The sequence below is a fragment of the Toxorhynchites rutilus genome, chromosome 1, assembly GCF_029784135.1.
Source record: "Toxorhynchites rutilus septentrionalis strain SRP chromosome 1, ASM2978413v1, whole genome shotgun sequence".
In the NCBI taxonomy this organism is placed as follows: Eukaryota; Metazoa; Arthropoda; class Insecta; order Diptera; family Culicidae; genus Toxorhynchites; species Toxorhynchites rutilus.
Window position 1 is genome coordinate 200,922,187 of NC_073744.1, and position 14,668 is coordinate 200,936,854.

A 14,668-nucleotide genomic window follows, 5' to 3' on the forward strand; every position below is an offset into this window, starting at 1 on the left:
ATTCGTAAATTCGTAAATTCGTAAATTCGTAAATTCGTAAATTCGTAAATTCGTAAATTCGTAAATTCGTAAATTCGTAAATTCGTAAATTCGTAAATTCGTAAATTCGTAAATTCGTAAATTCGTAAATTCGTAAATTCGTAAATTCGTAAATTCGTAAATTCGTAAATTCGTAAATTCGTAAATTCGTAAATTCGTAAATTCGTAAAATTCGTAAATTCGTAAATTCGTAAATTCGTAAATTCGTAAATTCGTAAATTCGTAAATTCGTAAATTCGTAAATTCGTAAATTCGTAAATTCGTAAATTCGTAAATTCGTAAATTCGTAAATTCGTAAATTCGTAAATTCGTAAATTCGTAAATTCGTAAATTCGTAAATTCGTAAATTCGTAAATTCGTAAATTCGTAAATTCGTAAATTCGTAAATTCGTAAATTCGTAAATTCGTAAATTCGTAAATTCGTAAATTCGTAAATTCGTAAATTCGTAAATTCGTAAATTCGTAAATTCGTAAATTCGTAAATTCGTAAATTCGTAAATTCGTAAATTCGTAAATTCGTAAATTCGTAAATTCGTAAATTCGTAAATTCGTAAATTCGTAAATTCGTAAATTCGTAAATTCGTAAATTCGTTAATTCGTAAATTCGTAAATTCGTAAATTCGTAAATTCGTAAATTCGTAAATTCGTAAATTCGTAAATTCGTAAAATTCGTAAATTCGTAAAATTCGTAAATTCGTAAAATTCGTAAATTCGTAAATTCGTAAATTCGTAAATTCGTAAATTCGTAAATTCGTAAATTCGTAAATTCGTAAATTCGTAAATTCGTAAATTCGTAAATTCGTAAATTCGTAAATTCGTAAATTCGTAAATTCGTAAATTCGTAAATTCGTAAATTCGTAAATTCGTAAATTAGTAAATTCGTAAATTCGTAAATTCGTAAATTCGTAAATTCGTAAATTCGTAAATTCGTAAATTCGTAAATTCGTAAATTCGTAAATTCGTAAATTCGTAAATTCGTAAATTCGTAAATTCGTAAATTCGTAAATTCGTAAATTCGTAAATTCGTAAATTCGTAAATTCGTAAATTCGTAAATTCGTAAATTCGTAAATTCGTAAATTCGTAAATTCGTAAATTCGTAAATTCGTAAATTCGTAAATTCGTAAATTCGTAAATTCGTAAATTCGTAAATTTGTAAATTCGTAAATTCGTAAATTGGTAAATTCGTAAATTCGTAAATTCGTAAATTCGTAAATTGGTAAATTCGTAAATTCGTAAATTCGTAAATTCGTAAATTCGTAAATTCGTAAATTCGTAAATTCGTAAATTCGTAAATTCGTAAATTCGTAAATTCGTAAATTCGTAAATTCGTAAATTCGTAAATTCGTAAATTCGTAAATTCGTAAATTCGTAAATTCGTAAATTCGTAAATTCGTAAATTCGTAAATTCGTAAATTCGTAAATTCGTAAATTCGTAAATTCGTAAATTCGTAAATTCGTAAATTCGTAAATTCGTAAATTCGTAAATTCGTAAATTCGTAAATTCGTAAATTCGTAAATTCGTAAATTCGTAAATTCGTAAATTCGTAAATTCGTAAATTCGTAAATTCGTAAATTCGTAAATTCGTAAATTCGTAAATTCGTAAATTCGTAAATTCGTAAATTCGTAAATTCGTAAATTCGTAAATTCGTAAATTCGTAAATTCGTAAAATTCGTAAACTCGTAAATTCGTAAATTCGTAAAATTCGTAAAATTCGTAAATTCGTAAATTCGTAAATTCGTAAACTCGTAAACTCTTAAATTCGTAAATTCGTAAATTCGTAAATTCGTAAAATTCGTAAATTCGTCAATTCGTCAATTCGTAAATTCGTAAATTCGTAAACTCGTAAATTCGTAAATTCGTAAATTCGTAAATTCGTAAAATTCGTAAATTCGTCAATTCGTAAATTCGTAAATTCGTAAATTCGTAAAGTCGTAAATTCGTAAATTCGTAAATTCGTAAATTCGTAAATTCGTAAATTCGTAAATTCGTAAATTCGTAAATTCGTAAATTCGTAAATTCGTAAATTCGTAAATTCGTAAATTCGTAAATTCATAAAATTCGTAAACTCGTAAATTCGTAAATTCGTAAATTTCGTAAAATTCGTAAATTCGTAAATTCGTAAATTCGTAAACTCGTAAACTCGTAAATTCGTAAATTCGTAAATTCGTAAATTCGTAAAATTCGTAAATTCGTAAATTCGTAAATTCGTAAATTCGTAAATTCGTAAATTCGTAAATTCGTAAATTCGTAAATTCGTAAATTCGTAAAATTCGTAAAATTCGTAAATTCGTAAATTCGTAAATTCGTAAATTCGTAAATTCGTAAATTCGTAAATTCGTAAATTCGTAAATTCGTAAATTCGTAAATTCGTAAATTCGTAAATTCGTAAATTCGTAAACTCGTAAACTCGTAAATTCGTATATTCGTAAATTCGTAAAATTCGTAAAATTCGTAAAAAACAAAAAAAAAAATTAAAAATTGCGAAATCAAAAAATTGAAAAATTAGCAAATTGATAAATTTGAAAATTTATACATTCGTGATTTTGTAAAAATGTCAAACATCATAAATTAAAAAAAAAAAAAATAACCGAAAATTGTTGAATTCGTGATAACGTGAGTTTGTAAATTTGTATATTCTAAAATTCTTATTTACAAATTATTTCTTACATTCAGAAATTCAAAAACTTCAAAATTTGAATATTCATAAATCGGAAATCTCAAATTCCTAAACTTGTGAATTCGTGAATTTGTGTTTTCGAAAATTTGAATATTCAAAAAAAAAAATATAATTTAAATTTAAAAATTTTGAAATTCAAGATTTCGAAAATTTGAAAATTCAAAAATGCAATAGTTCGAAAATTCTTAAATTCTTAATTCTTAAAAATAAATTCATTCAAAAAATTCAAAAATTCAAATTTTCAAATTTCTTTAAATTTGAAAATTTATTAATTCAATTGTTAAATTTTCAAAAATTCCGAAATTTAAAAATTCAAAAACTTGAAAATTTCAAAATTTTTAAGATTCAAAAGCTCGAAAATTCAAAAATTGGAAAGTTTTAAAATTCCAAAATTTAAAATTCGTTAATATAAAAATGAGAAAATTTGAAAGCTCGGAAACTGTAGAATTCGCAAATTTCAAAATTCAAAATTTCGAAGGTTCGAAAATTCGGAGATTCGAAAGATATTCGAAAATTTGATAATTCAAAAATTAAATATATTTAAAAATTAAAAAAGTCGAAAAATTGGAAACTCAATATATTTAAATTTTAAAGTTTGAAAATACAAAAGTTCGAATGGTGAAAAATTTGACAATGTTGTGAACAAAACATAATTTGAAAGTTCAATTAAAAATTAATAAAAAAAATCCAATAATTCGAAAATACCAAATACAGGTCGGACTCGATTATATACAAACTCGATTATATGTGATTCAATTATATACAATTTTGGAATCGATTATATACAGTTTGAAAAAAGAATTATATTTTTCAAAGCTGTATGTAATCATTTTTACCGATTATATACAGTGAAAGGAAATCCGAGACTGTATATAAGAGTCCGGCCTGTGTTAAAATTTTAAAAACAAAAATAAATATGAATACACAAAAATTAAAAAGTCAAACATACCATAATTCAAATGTTAGAAAATTTGTCAATTTGATAATTCTAGAATTCAAAAATTCGAAACTAAATACATTAAAATATTAAAATATTTATGAATTAACAAAAAGGAAACTTGGATTTTCAAAGAGAATCGATACTTCGATTCTAAAGTTCAATAAATTCAAAAAATTAAAATCCAAAAGTGTTAGAAATTCAAAATTCGAAAATTAAAATTCGAAAATTAAAAAATTAAAAAAAAAACTCGATAATTCGATAGTTTGAAAATTTGGAAATTCGTTAATTCGTATAATTCGTAGGAGAATATATTATCCTGAGCCCAGGGGCTTTCTTCGATTCTGTATAATATTTTTCTCATAAAATTACACTTTTTGGCCATCATAAATATTTGTTTTCATATAATCTATCTAATCTTGTGCCTCTAACTTGTTAATCACAACTGAGCCAAGATAACGCCACAAATGAAAATAGTGATAGTGATTAGCCTTAGAACTTTATCGAATACACACCTGTTTTGTTGAATTGAAATATTAATTCAAACTTATTTGAAGGGCGCACATTGGGAACCAAAAATCATCTGTCTGCTCGCCGCGTGGAGACGATGATAACAATCGATAGCAAATGGAGCGATAATGCGAGCTCAAATATGAACAATAACCAAAACACATCTGCAGCTGACACGTTCGCCGCCGGAGAAGATCACTTCTCGGGGTTTTCCAAATGGTTTTACCACATTTTCCTTCCCTCCGTAATTTCATTCCGTAGCGAGGCGCGCGCGTTTGGGAAGTGTACATTATTTGTTGTTATTTAATCGAGGGGAAAGCCACGGAGCTCCAGTGGCGCAATTGGTTAGCGCACGGTACTTATAGAGCAGTAACTGTGAGTGATGAGCAATGCCGGGGTTGTGAGTTCGAGCCTCACCTGGAGCAGTTATTTTTTGGCATCTCGCGACTATGAAAAGGGCATATTTTTGAGGCCCAAACTAACATAAAATTTAAGATGATTTAGTTTAACCCACATCCCGAAGCAGCACCCAGCATTAGCAGCTTATTAGCGAGAATTAATTCAAAATGAATTAATAATCCGCTAATGTGTTCCTAACACCCACTACCCGCTACCTTCTTCATCCGCAGTGAAACGTGTTGACACTCTTGTGACATGCTGCTATGCTATCATAGCGCCACTATTCAACTCTTAAATAGCACCGATTATTCATAGTCGTTCAGAGAGCAGATACATCGCCTCCGCTGTTGCCCCCGGCCACCACCTATTCAGACCTATTCCGGGAGGTCAAATGAGGAGCTATGAATAAATTAACACACAAGTTTCCGGTTTCGGGTTTCGGTCCCGTTTGAGAAGGACGCCAAGTTGGGCGGGCTGGCTGGCTGCTAATGTTGACAAGCATTAGCCAGCAAAAGGCCGGACTCCGGACCGGATGGAACGGAATGAATGCCGCCGGTATCATTCCATGCTCCAGCCGACAAATGAGTCTAATTTTGGACACAAATAGTAAATCCAACCGCTCAGAATGCACCCATTCCCGGCTCACTCAAAAAGTCAAACATCACAAGAGACAAAATATTTATCGTCTATTTATCCTTTTAGCCGACAATGCAAATATGACCGAACCGTACCATCCACCCACCCATTCATAACGGGTTTGCCCGAGGAGAAACAGAGCGGAGCAAACATACATAGCCGTACCACTTTCAAAGTAACATTTTATTGTAAACATTTCCGAATCGTTTACACTATTCATATCGAGCGAGAGGAGCGAGGGAAACATTTCTCTACACAGCCTCCAACCCGCCTAAGCCAACTCGTGCCGTGTCAGCTTAGCTCTCATTCATTCAGTCGGTAACGAAAGAGTGAAATGATTCAAACGATGCGGAAGATGACTATCAAACGCTGTTTGCCGTATCAAATAATTCACTTAGGAAAAATAAACAATCGCATCGCAGATAGACTCCCAAGTCCCCCAGCCAACATATATTAACATCAGCATCAGATTCCATTTCTCTCATGGCATACGGTGGGAAGCGATTGGTTATGGCGTTTTGTTGCGGCTTTGGTAAATTAAACTGATTATATTTCATTTTTTAGCATTCTCTCTACGGCTTTTCAAATGAGGAATGTCGAATCGAAACCATTAAATTCGTTGTATACGACGGAGAGCGCAGGGAGAGTACACCTCATAAAAGATAATCCCCATCGTATTACTTGCGTAATTTAAATTAAACCCATCTACTCAGAGCATTACTTTGCCACTGCCATCGCGCTTTTTATGTATTTATTTGAACACGCAACGCATCCGATTCCGCCTTCAATCCGCAACCCGCCGGAGTTGGGGGTTGTCGGGGCGGGATTTAAACGTGGAATAAACTGCTGCCGGTGGTAATGATGATGGCAATGTTTCACTTGATGCCACACTGTTCGAACGAGCATCCATCACTTTAATTAACTTTATTGTCCATAAACTTTCGACTCGACGCGCTCGGGATCGCTCGATCGATCGAGAAGAACCGCTGCGAGTTTGTTGCTGGGAAAATGATTTAATTTTTCGAATTTACATTAAGCGAACGTGATTCCGTCGCTCTTATCCGGTTAAGTTCGCTTCTTGAATGTCACTTTCAATCTCGAATTTCTAATTATGAGCTAATAAAAGACGAGTGGGTAATGTCGGGGACATAACCGGAGTGACGTATGACTATACAAAGGGGACAGCATTTGCTAAATATATATTTTAAATATATTGTTTTATTTTCTTCTCCTACGTGAATACCTACCTATCAAACTGAAAAATGGATTAGTTTATTGTTTACTCTTTATGAACATGTTGAAGGTTCTGAAAAGAACCTTTGATGTTGTTTTTTTACGTTTTTTTTACAAACATTCTCAATTTTTTCTCACTATCTTATAGTTGCTTCTTGATATTTTTCTGAAGGCTTTGTACTTATCAAATGTTCAACGCCGGGCATCTTTTGGCGTATGCACATATCGTACAATCAAAATGAGGGCTCATTCATTATCATATATTTCACTATTGAGCACATTACCGTACCTTAAACTGTGGTTTCGGAAACGAATAAATTGTAAGATTTGTAGTCTCCGCAAACAATGTAAATAAAAATGAAAAAAGAACTGAGGTTTTGGATACGAACTCTACGATCTGTCGAGAAATAAACGAGCTATAAGCGTTCTGAAAAGCCAACAGTAAATACAGGGACGGATGACCTTCGGATTAAAGTCCTTTAAAATAAGAACAGAGCAGCAGGAAATACATAGCTCATCATGTTGGTCCTTAGTTATGTTTCTATACAATGCAGATGTAACCTCAGTCAATTTTCAACATAAGTTATCAACCAAAGAAAGCAGTTCTTGCTACCGAGAAAATTCGTGAATGCTATCCTGCATACAATGTGTTGTAATTTGAAGCCACTTTCAATTCGGGAACCATGCATGGGTTTGTGAAAACTGAATGATCAACTTAAAAGACCCCAACCACCAATAAGTTCAAAAACAAGCATGAACAAAATAAATCAGTTCATATTATATATCATATTATGTCACTTTAGAATGCATTTGTATTGTGAATAACTTTTAATAACTCTTCTTTAAAAGGTCTAATGGCCCTGAAAAGGGCCGTGTTTTACGGTGGCTGGTTTTGCCACCATCTGTATAAACAAACTTTTTCCTTTTTCTACCTGCTGCCGTTTTGCGATTGCGTTTGCCACTCGCTGAAACTAGTTGTTGCCACCGAACCGAATGTGCTCTGTTCTGTAGGCGGGTTTTCTTATTGTCGTGAGCAGCTTTGCAAGCCAACTCGAGCACTCCGCCGGCCGAAGTTCTATAACCGCTATTAGGTATACTGGTGCTCCGGAACCAATCCGTTGATGCGATGTGATATGAAACGATGCCATACAACCACACTGATTTACGGTTTGAAACAGAATGATATATTTTTCAGCGGATCCGCGCGTTTTGTACTTTAGCGGTACACACTCACAGGATAGAGACAAATCGGCAGATTCACCCAAAGGGGCGAGTCCAACGAGACGAACGAATGAGCGTTAAAAGGCAGCGAAGGCAAAAAAATACATTCATTACGATTTGTTCGCTCGTTGGATTCACATGCAGGCTAAAAGGGATCCTTTTCAGGATCACAAAATTATCTTTAATCTAAAGAGTTTATTGTTTTGTTATCACTGGATATCCCCATCTTGTTCGGCTAAACCTTCCTGTTTAGCGATTGCGTTTGCCACTCGCCACAGCTTTCACAGTTGGAAAATTTCTTCCCATCCTGCTTGTGACATGTTGTACAGTAAATTACATTTAACGCGACGTGCCGAAGCACCGCTCAGTGTCGCTTTGGAGGCGATTTTAACCTGTAATTGAACATTTGCGATGACAGTGAGTGGTACAGCTTTCACAGTTGAAAAATTTCTTCCCATCCAGCTTGCGACATGTTGGGTCATAATTTGGACCCCGAACTCTATGTCTACAAAAATGTCCAACTAAATATGTCGCATTACAGGTCCGTTCAATTAGCTAAATGTCGATCTAAATGTAAATTACTGTACTTTCAATCTGGAAGCAATTGAATTGGTGAAAATTGAATAATCGAGAAAGTCCCCAACCATCAATAAGCTCAGCACAACTGCCAAATTCTCATACTCATCATATCTTGGCAAACAAATTATGAAAAAATCAATTTGTGTTTTATTATTATTTTGGATAATATTTTAGAAAGCATTGAACTGTATTTCGTAAACTCTTTTTTGGAAGGTTTAATGGCCCTGATAAGCGCCGTGTTTTATGGAATGGTTCCAACTTAGAAAACTTAGTACTAGTGGTTTTGAAAAAAAAAACATTTCGAACGCCCTCGATGCTGCCTTGTTCTGGATTTGCCACCAAATCAGTTTGTATAAAGAACAAACGTTTTTCTTCTGCTACCTGCTGCCGTTTTGCGGTTGCGTTTGCCACTCGCCACTCGCTGCAATTGCCTGTTGTTGTCTTGGTGTCCACGGAACCGATTGTGGTCTGTTCTTAATGCGGGTTTTCTTATCGTCGCGAGCAGCTTTGCCAGCTAACTCGATAACTTCGGCGGCCGAAACTATATATCGCATGCTAGGTGGACTGGTGCATTGGTACTAACGCGCTCGGCCTAGCTACTCTTGCGCAGAACTCCAGACCAGCACGGTTCGAGCGGGATTTTGTCTTTCCCTTCACTTTTCCTCCTTTGCCATGTCCAACCATGGCTGCTTGTTTTGGTTTGTTGATCTGATGTGATGCGAAACGATGCGGTGTACGGTTTGGATGAGAATGATCGTTACGGAAGGAAGGAAGGTATTGTGTTATAGAGACTTTAAACTTTTCAGTTCATTCGTCTCTAGCCTTGAGAAAGGCCCTTTGAAAACTCTACTCTATTCTACTCCAGCGCTACCACCTCCACCCTCTTGCCTTGAGAAAGGCACTCGATCCCTCGCCGTCCAGCTCGTCCAGCAACGATGTTGTCCAGTCGGTGTCCACACAAAGAATGATCGTTACGGCAGCGAAGCGGGGTTTTTTAAGCTGACTGGCTGGCTCTAGAATTACACATGTGTGAGACTGCGACCAATGTTTCGTTCATATTTTTCTTTTTCCTTTCCAATCGTGCTTCTTTGTATTTCGCTGCTGCTCTGGTTGCCCGTTTTGGTCGGTACGATTTGAGGAGCACAAAATGGACCAATCAAAAATGGGCACATAGTGCATTTTGACAATGCTTGATATTTCACAATTATTCAATTATTTATCTCAAGAAAAATGAAATGTTATTCGTTATGATAGATGCGTAGATATATTTCCTATCAATTGATGCAAAAACCTTTGCGATCTATTGAGAAATGCTCGAGTTATAAGCGTTCCAAATCTTGCATTTTTTCCTACTTGTTCAGTGTCTAGATTTTCATTTCACCCCCTATATCTTCCGGTTAGACGTAGTCCTACGTCAAAATCTATGGATCTTTTTGTTAGATGACAGTCTTCAGTCATTGATTCAGCAGGCAAGTTGGAACTAAGGCAATGATTCGCATTTGCAATTGGCAGTGTTGAAAGTTCGAAGCTGCTCCGTCCATTCGATCTGCAATATACAGTCAATCGCAAAATTGACCGTATGCACATGGTTTATTGATTTTTTTTATTCGGTGTGCAAAAATGGTTCAATATTTATGATTTCGATGCACATTAATTGTTTACGGAGTTAGCTATTGATCTGTTCGCGACGATTTTGCAAAATATGTTTTGCCCGTTTTATAATCCAAGAAGTGGATAAAAACCCCAAATAAGAGATATGCAAAATTGATCGTACACCCTCCATTGAACCTGAAATATTTGCTGTGTAAACAAGACCAATGTGGATAAGCGATTTTTTTTTCAGTGTGACATGTCAACACCCAGCAGCTACTTGGAGAGTGTTTGTTTTTGTTTATTTGCTGAACTCAAAGAGTTGTGATCAAAATGGCAAACAAACGTAAGGAAACGGACATTGCGACCTGAGACGAGACATGACCATTGGCGATCTAATGGGCACCTTACACGATCAACCGGATTGACAATAAGTATCTTCAATATCGTGACAGCTAGGCTTTCAACATCTGATCTAACCTCAATCAATATTTTTCCACCTTACACGGTCAATATCGCCCTCAACCCGAGACAACGAAAATATCCGCGATGGCTAGTGGCGACATTTGAGTTTGGGATCAAAACTATTCTCTATCAGATTAGAAGGCTAAAAGGCAATTTTCAATTGGTAAAATTTGAATGAAAATATCTACTTGGTATTATTCAATTAGTTGAAGCGCGTAGTCCTAACCTTAACTTAACCTATTTCCCCTGAATTTTCAGATATTCCTACTAAAATGTATTATTATAATATAACGTAAATTTCAGACATAATTTTTGTATGAGATTTTCTCACCACTTGCAGGAAAAAAGTGATTTGCATTCACATAGAATACTAATTTGATTCGTAAAAGTTAATTTTCATTCATAATTTACACTTTAGAATTCGGTTTTTCTTCTCAAAAATACATCATAATACTCGTTTCACAAATACAGACTGTTCCTTTCAGTTTCAGAGATGCCAGATTATTTTAGTTTGCGAAAATATATGCAGGTTATTTTATCTGCAAGCAAATGTTTTTATTCCATAAATGAGACTATGACAGTAGAACCCCGATTATCCGCGAGCGGGTGATCCGCCCTGCGGATTATTCGTGACTGCGAGTTCCATAGTAAATCAATAGGCCTTTCCGGAATTTGTTAGTGAGTGGTAGGCCCATGCTCTTTTGTTGTGGTCATGGCTTTTACATTATTTAGCCACTGATGTACACGACCTTATAGATGGATAGTTGATTGATTTCTGTATTGATAGAACATAGTTTTTATGTTGAAACATCTCTTTTCGTGTTTGCATTTTTTTATCCTTTAATGGGTCATCGCGATATTCGTTAATCGCGGTGAGTTTGCCCGACTATTCCGCGGATAATCGGGATTCTACTGTAGCTTGAATTAACACATGATGTTTTTTCATCTGTGATTTTCCCAGATCTTCTCATTCCAAATTTTATAGCGGAGTGTGAAGAAACACACAACCCGCTCACTAGCGCAAAGAATGACCGAGTTCAACGTTAAAAAATTCCTAAAACGTTGTTAAGTTTCATCCACTCTCTCACCATCACATTGTCAGTTTACTTTGAAGTTTTGATTTGTATCGTGAAAAGTACCGTATTTTGCTATTCAAAGTATCGGTTTTCCAAACCAAAAGCTTCCATTTATGATTCCTACAATTTCAGTAGTTTATAAATTTTAATTGCAATCGCAAAAAAGACTAACAAAAATTAAATGTGCGCTTGCATATCTGGCAACTCAGTCTGGAAGTCCGTGAGGTAAAACGTCAACATCATGCATCCATATGAAATGTCACGATATTGATGCTCGAAAATCAGAAAATCCGGATTTCTGCGTCGTCGGCCATGTTCAGCTGTCATTATGCTCCCAAATGTCATCATATTGTCAATAAAGTTGACCGTGTAAGGTCCGCTTAACACAAAACGTAAACGATCGGAGAGACATCTGGATTTTGTTTTTGAACTAAGAAAATGATGCTAATGTATCTTAAAACTCAAAAAACAAATCACGTATATTTTACTTCCGGGCTTTCCAAGGTAGTTCTCACATGCAGGAATCGTGCATTTTTCTACTTGTGTTTGATTGTGCTCTCGAATTTCCTTCTTTAATTCAACCATTGTCAACATTTTTATAGTTTTCACTACTGAAAGAGGTAAATAAATAACATGTTATATACAAAATTGCGCAGAATTAAATTTCTTACAAACTCATCGCAATCAAATAATATTTTATGATTATAACATTGTAATTTATGGAAAGAACTACAAAACTCCCATAAGCTCACATGGCAAAATTTAAAACCATCATCACTTTCACCGCAGCGCTGCCTAGGTGTAGATTTGTACGTTAGATCGCCAATAGGGGGCCGATTCCAGACCACCTCTTCTGTCAAACTCGGACCACTTGCAACTCGGCTTCTGATTGGTTGATGAGGAAAATAATTGACAAAGATAAATATATAAAAATGGGATTTCCAACATTTTTAAATGTTGCCAAATATATTCAAAATTGAATAATAGTTACATTCACATTTCATTTTAGCGAAAATTTCTATTATGGATTCTTTGTATATTTTGTTTTCTTTTACGTCCGGTGCTCAGTTCCTGAAGAGAGGGAAACATTGCATCGAAATTTCCACCCTACATCTTTTTGTGATTCTCTTGCCATCTAGCATAGCGTAATAGCAGCGGACTAGCATTCAATTATTTTCCAACAGTAAAGCAGTTAGCAATAAAATTAGGATCAAATAACTAATAACAACCAAGGCAGCAGGATTTTTTTTAAAAACGTGTTGGAGCCTGGATGAAGCGTACATACTTACAAAAAAAATTAATAAACGGCTGAATAATAAATCCTTATACCTGTATACACTTCACGGTGAAAACGAAATGAAGTGTATCCGCGATGACAACGATACAGTGCTGACATCTGGATACGAAATTAGTTTTTAACAAGTCTTACTACTCGGCCCGAAGGCAGTTTTAAATTGCTAAAATCTGAATGAAAATTTTTACTTGGCGTTATTTATTTACTTGAAGCACGTCTTTCTTACCCTAACTTGACCTATTTTCTATACACTTCCCGATATTCCCACTAAAACTTATCATTACAATATAAAATTATCTCCAGATACAATTTGTGTACGAGACTATTTTTAACAATTGAAGAAAGCAAAGTTTTCCATTCACATTGAACACTAATTTGATACGGAAAAGTTAATTTTTATTCAATAATTTTGAAAAGGGTTCATTCTACCTGAAACCCCATCATTTTCTTTAACTCGTGAAACGAAATTTAATGGCGTGTCGTTCATTTCGATTTAATCGTGGAGTGTAAACGGTAAGGCCAATAATCTCTTGATAAATAAAACGGACTATGAATTTAATTCATGTATATCAACATATACTCCTACTATTAAATCTGGGTTTTCTAGTTTTCTTTATCTCTTCACATTCAATTTTTTTGCATACCAAAATAACAGGAAAGTACTTATTGTTTGAAATATGTGACATTGAAGAATTAATACAAAAAAAAAATGGTGCAGCTCAGAAAATACATGATACGAAGAACACATGTTTTTCATGGGAAAATAATCTTCCGAAATTGTATAACATTTGGCAACCTTCACATCTCGCTTTCCTGTTATCTAGCACTTGGTCGACGAAAATGCAGAAAGAAGAGTAAGAAGCCAGTTGACACGTCTTGTCTTAAGGCGCGTCCACATTATGCCGAATGATACCGATCGGCCTGTACCAGACGGCATATTCGGTTCGTTATGCAATGTGGACGCCACATCGGGTGCACGAAACTGAAGCCCCATCGGATGTACGAAGCCGTCACGAACACACGAGGCCCCTGTCGTCAACGCTAATTTACTTCGTTTTGTTTTGGTTCGGCTTTCTCGAACCGGACCCACTTGTTTCGGGTTGGGTTCGGTTTGTTTCGAGTCGGTTTTCGGCACATCGGCAAGCCCGGGCGGTACGTCCACATTTAGTCGGCTTTACCGGGCGGCCAAGGCCGCTCGGCGTGATGTGGACGCGTCTTTAGATTGCGACGCGATCGTTGATAGTTAGTATGTGTTGTCGCGGAAAATCATTGCGGGAAATAGCAGAAGCTGTCGGGAGAACCCACTCTACAGTGCAGTACACAATCAACAAGTGGAAATACGAAGGAACCGTGAAAAATACCGCCGGAAGAGGACGAAAACGCATCTTGACTCCTGCAGATAAACGGGTGATTGTGCGAAAACTACAAAGAAATCCTAAAACTAAAGGGTGTGTCACATCAAATTGCATCACGGAAAAAACGCTGTAGAAATTCGTCCAGTAGACCGATCCTTTTGAAAATTTTAGACAGTAAAATAAAAACTATTAAACAACTTTTGGCATTTTCTTTTTATTCATACTTCGAGCCCAAGCCCGTATGCTCGCACCTTCCTCTTTACCCCGTCCATAAGGTTCTGTACAACGTCAGGTTGTAGTTTTTTTTGAACAGAAATCCATTTTCTCTTGAAGTCCGCCTCCGATTTGACAACTTTTGGGTTCTTCCGGAGGGCCTGCTTCATAATCGCCCAATATTTCTCTATTGGGCGAAGCTCCGGCGCGTTGGGCGGGTTCATTTCCTTTGGCACGAAGGTGACCCCGTTGGCTTCGTACCACTCCAACACGTCTTTTAAATAGTGGCACGAAGCGAGATCCGGCCAGAAGTTGGTCGGGCCCTCGTGCTGCTTCAATAGTGGTAGTAAGCGCTTCTGTAGGCACTCCTTAAGGTAAACCTGCCCGTTTACCGTGCCGGTCTTCACGAAGGGGGCGCTCCGCTTTCCGCAAGAGCAGATC

At 35.5% G+C, this 14,668-nt stretch overlaps 1 protein-coding gene and 1 non-coding gene across 7 annotated transcripts in view; one reads left to right on the forward strand and one right to left on the reverse strand.

Moving 5' to 3' along the window:
* The window catches only part of LOC129761727 (glutamate receptor ionotropic, kainate 2), a 51,805-nt gene that overhangs the window by 17,556 nt on the left and 19,581 nt on the right, over positions 1–14,668 (reverse strand). The gene's annotated exons all lie outside the window — the stretch shown is intronic.
* Trnai-uau (transfer RNA isoleucine (anticodon UAU)) lies at positions 4,493–4,591 on the forward strand. The gene is made up of 2 exons: positions 4,493–4,530; positions 4,556–4,591. It is a non-coding gene; the product is annotated as a tRNA-Ile (tRNA).